This window comes from Lupinus angustifolius, chromosome LG02 (assembly GCF_001865875.1).
Source record: "Lupinus angustifolius cultivar Tanjil chromosome LG02, LupAngTanjil_v1.0, whole genome shotgun sequence".
In the NCBI taxonomy this organism is placed as follows: domain Eukaryota; kingdom Viridiplantae; phylum Streptophyta; class Magnoliopsida; order Fabales; family Fabaceae; genus Lupinus; species Lupinus angustifolius.
The window spans coordinates 21,195,959-21,206,040 of NC_032010.1; positions in this window are offsets into that span (position 1 = coordinate 21,195,959).

A 10,082-nucleotide genomic window follows, 5' to 3' on the forward strand; every position below is an offset into this window, starting at 1 on the left:
AATATTTAGTGTAATATGTATATATGATTATGATTAATATGGACATGTGTAAAAAATGAAATAGTATTAGGTATAATTTCATTAAATTTCATGAAACATCTTATACTTCACTCTTTATTGAATCATACATATAAATTTTAGTATATATTTGAATATTGGATCTACATAATTAATTTATATTTTCAGGATTGTTTTTGTATTGGTTTAATAATTAAACTGCAAGATAAAGTAAACAATCTAATAAAAATATTGAATCAATAAGAGCAATATTTATACTTTATTATTTTTATTAACTTATTATGCTTTGAAGTTAGACTTTGTCATGAAACTATTTAAGTATTAGAATATTTTTTTGGTTTTCCATAGGTATTTTCATACCGAATGTAATTATGTCTGAGCCAGAAACATTTACAGGTATGTGAGGTCAACTTTCCTAGTGGGTATTTTTTCATCCACAAGACTCGAACTCAGACCTTACTTAAGGGGAATCAAGGAATCAAACATGTATCACTTGAAGCAACACTTGTTGGTTAAGTGTTAGAATGTGTTACTAAATAATATTTTAAAAAATATATAAAAAGTTCAGGATTGAGTTTATGATAAAATTTATGAATGATATAATAAAACTTTCGATGATAGTTAATTTGAAAATTCGTACACTATTTAACTGATTAATTTAATGAGAACAGGTGTATGGAATAGGGGAATATCCCTATCGGATCAACACTAAAAACACTTACAACTAAGGCTTTTAGATTTTCACTTGGTGTACATTTCAATTGTGATATGTTTAATTATGTGAATGTTATGTGGCAATGAGTGGCTTTATTCTCCTTAGATATGAATCTCTAACGTGAAAGTTGAACCCACTAAGGCACTAACTAAATCCTTGCTTTGCTTTCTGCTAATTATGAGTTTTATAAATATTGCTCAAAATGAATGGCATGACTGCTACTACAAATCAAGAGTCACTATATTGATCATAAAAGTAACTTTTTTAGAAAAATTAACCTTTTCAAGCATGTGTCTAAGAGTATGTTATATTTAATTATAGGCGTTTCAGAAAGTAAAAAGGACCATGCCTTAAAGTTAAGGATCCATTTTTGAATTAAAAATAGTCTTATACAAACATAGGCACACTTCTTAAATTATCAAGGAGTGGAACTATACTATGAGATTTAGTTGTAATTCTAATTCAACCAGAACTGGAATTACTTCAAAATAATAAATAACATGTGACTCATTAATTAATTTAATTGATTTGGCATGACCAATATTAGGAATCGATCTAGATACATCATTTCCTCAAATGAAAAAGAAATAATTCTTCTTTATATAAATGAGGTTTATAAACAAATGAATGATAGTTCAAATGAAATTAAGTTTGTTAATTAAACGAGCTAAACTTAATCATATAATTAATATAACTAATTTATTAGGTTTATCGTATAACTCACCTATCAAAATTTTACAAGTTTCATAAAAATCATTTAAAAGGTTATATATATATTGAAGGGTGTGTTTGGGGTTTCTTTGATAAGATACCTCTTACCTCCACAACCCAATTGTTATTATGGTTAGGACAATCCATTTCAAAAATATCTGCTCTTAAGATTTGAACCTCCAACTTCACAACTAAAATTTGTTTGGTTTTGATTTTATGCAGGATAAATTATGGTCCAAATATGAAACCAGATTAAATCAGGCACCATAGGGAATTATCATATATTGGGAAAGGCCAGAAGACTATAACACTGAGCCCAATCTCAACCCTTCAAGTGCATGAAAGGCCTAATGACAACTGTGGAATATGTGTCCCAGCATCTATTGCTCTTTTCATTCTATGAGAAGTAGAAAAAGCTAAATCAAAGTCCTGTTCACTTGTTTCATTTGGTGCTCTATAATGCACCACTTAAGGAAGTTTCCTATGAGGTCAGTGCTCAAGACATAAAAGCATCAAGGGTTTAAAATGCATTAACCCTAAATTCTGAATGAAAACTACATATTAAATATTTAATTAACCTTAAATGAGAATTTATGGTGGTAACTCATTGAGGTTATATATTCGAGTGAGGGGCTTCTTTTGGAGAATAAAATGTTGCAAAGATATACAAATTTAAAGGGTGATACGTTCAATAAATTTATACCCAAGAATTACATGTCAATACTGATGTTTTCAAAAAGAATATAACTATAGTTTTGAATATGGATGATTTAAAATTAGAAATTTGGATTGATGTCATCCTCCCCAAATGAAATATAACACGGAAATTAATAACACGTAGAATTAGATATAAAAAATAAGAATGAGAAGGAAGGTAGAAAATAATTTTTTGGTTTAGGGTAAAATAGAAGAAAGAAAGGGAGAAAATAATATTTTTCCTTCATAGAATCTCACTGCAAAAGGAAGGTAAGAAGCAAAAAATGGGACGCTCATCAATAGAGATTATATGTTATTGAAAGTTTCTTATTCTTTATTCCGAATCAATCAAAATTTAAGTTTTAAACATGTGTTATACATTAAGTAAAATTTTTTATTTTGTTCTTTTTTTGTTTCTTACATGTAACTTCATACGCAATCTTGTTTGAACTGGAAATATCCACAAGTATGTGAGACTAACTCTCCCGACAGATATTTTTTTCTTTAATACATTGTTACTCGCTTCTTTTTTTAAAAATGGAAACAACTTTAGGTTTGGGTTGAGAAAGTAGCAAGTAACAATGAAAGAAATGAACAAAATAAGAGCTTGTTTCTGTTACGGTATATGGCAAGGAAATGTCACCATACAAGAATCTTATTTGGTGAGTTATGAGCATTTCAAGCTCGAAGTTTAAATGATGAAGCAGTATCTTATTGGGTAGGATCGAATTAGGGATATCAACTGAAATTATATGGCTTCACAGAAATCAATTTACAACCAATAAAATATTGAAAACATATTAAAAATTGATTATAATTAAAATTCAATCTAAATAATTATTCTAAATAGCACTGAATAACAAAAATTCATTTATACAAAATTTCTGGAAGAGACAACTTATATTTGTTGAATGGCAACCTTTTTATTTTTGAGACAAAATTATTCTATCTCTAACCCCACCAACTTTAGATTATTTTTTACTTTTTCCTCTAAACTTGATTCTTATTTGGTACAAAATAATTAAAAACCATATTATTTTCTATTATCCATTTTCCCTTCACCATTTTTCTTATACTTTCTCTATCAAACATAGCATCAAATTAGGACAATAAATTAGAATATGGAAAAGAATAAAAATTCGCTTGAAATTACAGTCACTTTCCATTTTGTTTAAAAATTAGACACTCTCTTTCTATTTTTCACTTTTGCACATGGTTATCACTTATCACTAAGGGTGGAAATAGGGGTGGCAATGTGGGCCGGGCCGGCCCAGTCCGTCATTGGCCCGCCAAAATAAGGGCTGGCCCGGCCCGTATTGTTAAAAGAGCTCAAAATGCCAGCCCAGCCCATATTTTGCAGGGCTGTGTACATAATTAAAGCTTTTAGACAAAAAATAATCAACAAACTTGATAGATGTCTTTTAAAACAAAAAATCACAAACATAAGTCTACAATATTACAATAACAACATAACATCTTAGCTTAAAACTTGTAAATTCTAAAGAAGAAACCAGTTGTCACGCCCCTCGCACAACACAGTGTCACACACTTTAGTTTTTTTATTTTTTAACAATGGCCGTCGGGCCAGCCCGGCCCGACCCGTCTTAGCCCGTCTAAAAAACGGGCTACTAAAACGGGCTGAATATGGGGTTTTGGGCTAAAATCCTCAGCCCGACCCGCTAAAAATAGCCATCCGAACGGGCTGGCCCGTCCGGCCAAGCCCATATTGCCACCCCTAGGTGGAAACATGCTAGGTCATACTTTGCCTTAAACAGGTCGAGCTTGTATAACATATAGGAGTATGAGCCTAACATGTTAGCCTGTTTAATTTTTTTTCAAAGTCTAGGTCTGACCTGGTAGCATATTTAAAGGCCTATTATACTATATTATATTGAAATAGGTCATCATGTCTATATTTAAATAACTAATATGCATACTTTTATATTTAAATAACTAATATGCATACTTTTTTATAACCCTAACAATTAAATTATATTTTTGTATACATTTTTATATTAAAATTACATATATAATAACATTACTTATATATTAAAATTATAAAATATGAACATTATTACATAATATAACTAAATAGGTCGGTCTGTTAGGCTTAATAGACCATTTGGATGGCCTAAAGCCTGACCTGTTAAACTAAATAGGCTTTTCAGAAAGCCTGAGTCTGACCTGTTTACGAAAAATGTATGGTCTGGCCTAACCTGTTATAGGTTAGATAATATGTATCTAGTAGGCGACCTGACCTGTTTCCACCCCTACTTATCACATAATTGGAAGGCCAATTCTTCTAGATTTATATGCTTGGTTGGCCACGCCTCAAGTTTGGTATAAAATATATATTGACAAATATGCTGGCCCAGTTCCTTAAAATGTAAGATCAGAGCTCATAATATATACATATACATATGCATATATATATATATATACATATACATATATATATATATATATACATATACATATATATATTATATAATCATTTATTTCTATATTAAAAAATTATGGAGAAAAATTAAAAAGAAATAGGTTAGAATTAAAGTTATGCACTTGATATATTTCTATAATATAATAGTGTTCAATCACTTTCAATAAAAAAGAAATTGCTTAAAATAACATAATGAGAGAATAATACATAACAAATATTCAGGAACAATATTTCTTAATATGTATTATGGAGAATAATACCATACTGAATAAATCCGAATTTAATAAATTACTAAAAACATTCATTTATAACATATAAACTAAAATTTTCAAATAAGCTGAAATCACCAACTAATACTAATCAAATACCAAATATTAATAGAATAGAAATGGAAGTATATGAGTTATTAAAATAATGAAAACAAATTGGATAGAGTCTTAAGGTATAAAGTCTTAAAAGACATCAATAATAGATAAGATATAAGAGGTAACAAATAAAACTCTAAATGACATCATGATTGGACACATGTTAGTGTAATTTTCATCATCCCAAACGGCTCTATGCACTTATAATACATTGACTCACACTTTATATGTTTCTCATAAAAATATCTTGTTTTAAATTCCTTCTTTATCATCATCACATGTCAATTGCTCCTTGATTTGTTTCTCTCCTAAAAGGTTTCATGATACTACTATGTACATACTCATACTAAATAATCACTTTTGCATAATGAATATTTTCATAATTAATAATAAAAACTATATGAAGTATGTAATTGTTATGTTGTTGACAATGATAAAAAAATAATTACTACAACACTTAAACTTTTTAAATTTTTAATTAAAATAATTATGAGATATTTGATGAATACTACTCATATTCTTATTAATGAGAAATAAGAAAAAATATATTGTATATTAGCCTATTATTTTTATACACCATATTATTTAAGTGTTAATAGTCTCTAATTTTTAAGTAAAAAACAAACATAATTTGCATATCTTAATTCATTATTTCATTTATAAACTTTTTTTCTTTTATCAATATTCTGGTTCCTGATGATAAGAAATTAAACAATTTATAGTTTTAATTATCATTTTTAAATTAAAATAATTATTGATTTAAATTATTATTGTTCTAATTTAAAGAGTTTATTGTTTAAATTCTTACTCTAGACTTTTCAATTTCCATGGTTGGTTAATCATTTGATTAATTGTTGCATATGTAATAACATTTTTCCATTTATTTTTCTACATAGGTATACCATCATGATATTTTTCCATTTAATGTTACTTTATATGACATTTGCCGATGTCCATGTCATTATCAAGGTCACTCATATGTTTTAATAAAATTGACACTTACATACTTCTAAACATGTGTCAAAATCACTTTGTCTCATGCGAATGTATGAGTAAAATGCGCGTTGTGAATACATGTGCATTCTCAACCATATAATAAACAGGTAACATGCGTAACCACACAAATACATAAATAACATGTATATTTTTTAACTATACAAAATGTTATTAACCATACGAGTACACATGTAATATGTGTATTCTTAACTATTGGACAAAAAAAATATTACCATATATGAAGCACAGTTAACTTACTAATAATATTCTGTAAGTAAGAGTTTGATAAGAAAGCAAAATATGATGGGTGATCAATCCTACTTTACTGACCCAATACATTTTCAATCAATGGAGTAAAACTAATGAAGTAAGATATGATAGTGGCAGATTGCCAATTATCACACATGAATAACACTACTACCACCATTTTCACATCCATGCATGATGCATGGAAGAATGCGAAAGATGTACTAGATACAAGTTGAGAGGTCAAAACAATCCTAATATTCAATACAATTTCTGCGCTATTAATATAAAGTTTTATATAATATTATTATTTATTTGCATTACCATTTTTAATAGTCAATAATAATTAATAGTGGAAGATAGATTGGAAGTGTATAAAACTTTTATACAGTGAGTATAAGTATTTTTTTCTCTATTCAATATATGTACATACCTAATATTGACGAATAAAAACTTCAAAATCTTGCGTTGCTCTTATCTCTATACACATCTATTACTTATATACTCACACTTAGGCATCATAAACTGCACATCAATACTATTTGAAGAGGAAGACCAATAATTGAATACAGAAATAAAATCAACTATCTTATCATCAAGACTTTGATGCAATCTCTTTACTTGCAGCATATATATAATAATGTTAATAATTGCAGAAGAGATTTTGTGCCGTCAAGAAAGAGACAGTATATAATACTGCCCAACCTCTGACCCAAATCCAACTAATGAGAAACCCAAAATTTCAACTAATTAATACTACCACCTTATTATGATTTATGATTTCCTCATTTTCTCTTTATACGATATGCTAATTAATGAGAATATTTTGATAACAAAATCGATTGTTGAATTTAAAAATTTGAAATTAATCAAAGAATCAAAATCAATCTCTAAAAAATTTCCTATTGAAAGGACCCTGTGTTAAAACCATGCACAAAAAACTTTCCAAAAAATATAAATGAATGTATATCTTCAAAATCAAGCCATACACATTAGGACAAGATTATGTGCATGCTTATACTTCTCAAATTCATAACCTACAAGATTTCTTCTCACCCCTCTTCATCTCTTCTCATAGCATATATTTTTCTTATTAGATTTGAAATAAACTCTTTAATATATAACTTCTAATCCAAGGAGAAAAATAATTTCAAGCTAGAGAAGAAAATACAGTCCTTAAAAATGTTCAGTTTTTATTGTAATTACTTTTAGAGACTTAAATTTAACAAAACATTAGAGTATGTACTTTAATAATCACCAGTATCTTATCCAATCTTGTTTCTTAGATATAGTAATTTGTAATTATAATTTCATTTTCAGAAACATAACATGATATACATCACTACCTTCTATTACCTTTAATGTAGACTCCTGATCTTCCAAGAGATCAAACATCTGCTTCAGTTAGGTTGTTTGGTCACTTTGCAATGAGTTCTATCTTTGTCTCTCTGGGCTGTCTTACTATGTACCATGTCTTATATTACTCTCCACTTTTCATCCTCTCTAAGCAACTTCCACTAAGTGCCTTTTTTCCAATTTGGTATATTTGCCTTACCATTAATATAACAATATTAGTTTATATATTTTGATACTTTGTAACAATAATTATGAAACTCATGATTTTTATGATCAAATATTTATTTATATCATATGAGTTCATATTACTATGATATTAATAGTTTGTATTCAATTATATATTATCATGTCTTACTATATATTTGATCATTATCACTACAAAAAAATATCTTGTTAGCCACGGTTATAACCGTGGCTATTTTACCAAAAAACCGTGGCAAAATACACCAGCCACGGTTTCCTCGACCCTAGCAATAAGTGGCGTTGCAAAAATTTAGCCACAGTCAATGTATGATATAGCTACATCTATGAGAAGTGTGGTAACATTTCCTTAACCACGGTTCAACCGTGGCTAATGTGAATCACACCCGTGGCTAATGTGAATCACACCCGTGGCTAGTTTATACCATTACTTTAACCACAGTTTAACCGTGGCTAATTATTTATTAAGTTATTTTCACATATATTCCTCTCCTAATCCTCTCTAACAATCATTATATTATATAAGCATTAATACTATGAAATTGGACCCAATATCTCAAATTATCATCACCTTCATCTTAAAATAATTCCAAATACATAAGCATGAATAAGTTCACATAATATGTATCATTCAAACCAATTGTTGAAACATTCCAAATTTGTTAAAAAATGCATTAATATTTCTATAGTAAAAATTTCACGCATAATCACATGGAACTTCTAGTCTTGCCCACTTGATCACTTCAGCATCACCTTTTCGGGCTTCATCCATTTCTTCAATTCCTTCAACATGACTTCACATGAATTTTTAAGTATACCAATCTGCAGGACAACCTATATCAGTTCCAACAATCAAGAACTATTGGAATTTCAAAATACAGAATTCTTGAGATTCAAAATCAATAATATTTATTATTAATATCAGAAGTCTCAATAACAAATAGAGAGTGACTGGAAGAGTCTCAATAACAATATCAATAATTGATTAAACTTGTAAAGATGTTTAATTTCCATGTCTCCCCTTCCATTGCAACCTTATCCTGACAAATCACATTTCTGACCACACTATCAACGCTGCTACTTGCACACGAGCTTTTGCATACTAGTTTTACACCAATTATGCAAACAATGTAACTCGGTGCAAAAAAAAAACAGGAGACATCTCACATGCTTGTATGACCTACTTTTCTGATTTGTGTGTATGCTAACATGAAGACATATACGTCAAGTCATATTTAGATATAAGTATATTTATGTTTTTTGATATTATCATTTGTGATTAAATTTAAATTATAATTAAATTCTTAATGTATTGGCAATATTTTATTGATTATCTCCACATACATATATTTTCATACAAGTCTTTCTCTTAAACCATGCTACTCCTACACTAAAACTGGCCTTTCAAGTATAAATAAATTCTCAATATTTCTTAGGGGTAAAAAACCTGGCAAGTGCTTAATTATTTTGACCATATAAATGAATACATCCTCACATATATAAACGGTACTCCTACTGCTCCAGAAGCAGTGGATTAAAATGGCAGAGTACAATGGTTATTGTTTGAACACATTATATATTCAAAGTCAGAATTAGTTATCTAGGAGACAGGACAGAGCAATTAAAAAACCATGTCTATAAAGGGATTATCTAGAAAATTTAACATCGGCGGAAAACAAATTTGAATCTTCAAACACTTTAAAAGCACGTGCCATTGGGCTTATCAACACCACCAGCAGGTTCTTGGTGAAATGTTATATACTCCTCATGTTAAAATTACCACTCAAATTGTTTGGCTATCTCCTTATTACAACAATACTATGTGAACACTAGTAAAAATGTAACTACATTTGAAAATAAACTTCTAAATTTCAGGGAAAAAATGTAAAGTAACACAAAACCAAATCACTCACAGTGGCGACAGATTTGTTGTTTGGATTCTCCTTTTTTAACTTTTCTCTGAACTCAGCCTTGCATCAACAACAACTTACAAAGTAAAAATCAGAAATCAATAATCATCGCAATAAGAAGAAAATGATTCAATAATTTGAAGAGAACTAAACTGTACATGAAAAAAGAAGAAAGTGATTGGAGGCCTCTTAGCTTGTTTGGTTCTATTAAATTGACATTCACTGAAAATTAGGGATTATAAAATATGTCACCTTTTGAGCAATGCTTCACAAGTACAAGTCAGCGGAAAGAGGGGATAAAGTTCATATATTTTACGATTATGTTGCATGTATGTTAATGATGTCAAATGTAGTAAAAGTTAAAAATAATTACAACAATAATAACAAATGCCTTTTCTACTAGGTTATCAACTTAAGCAACTTTAGTT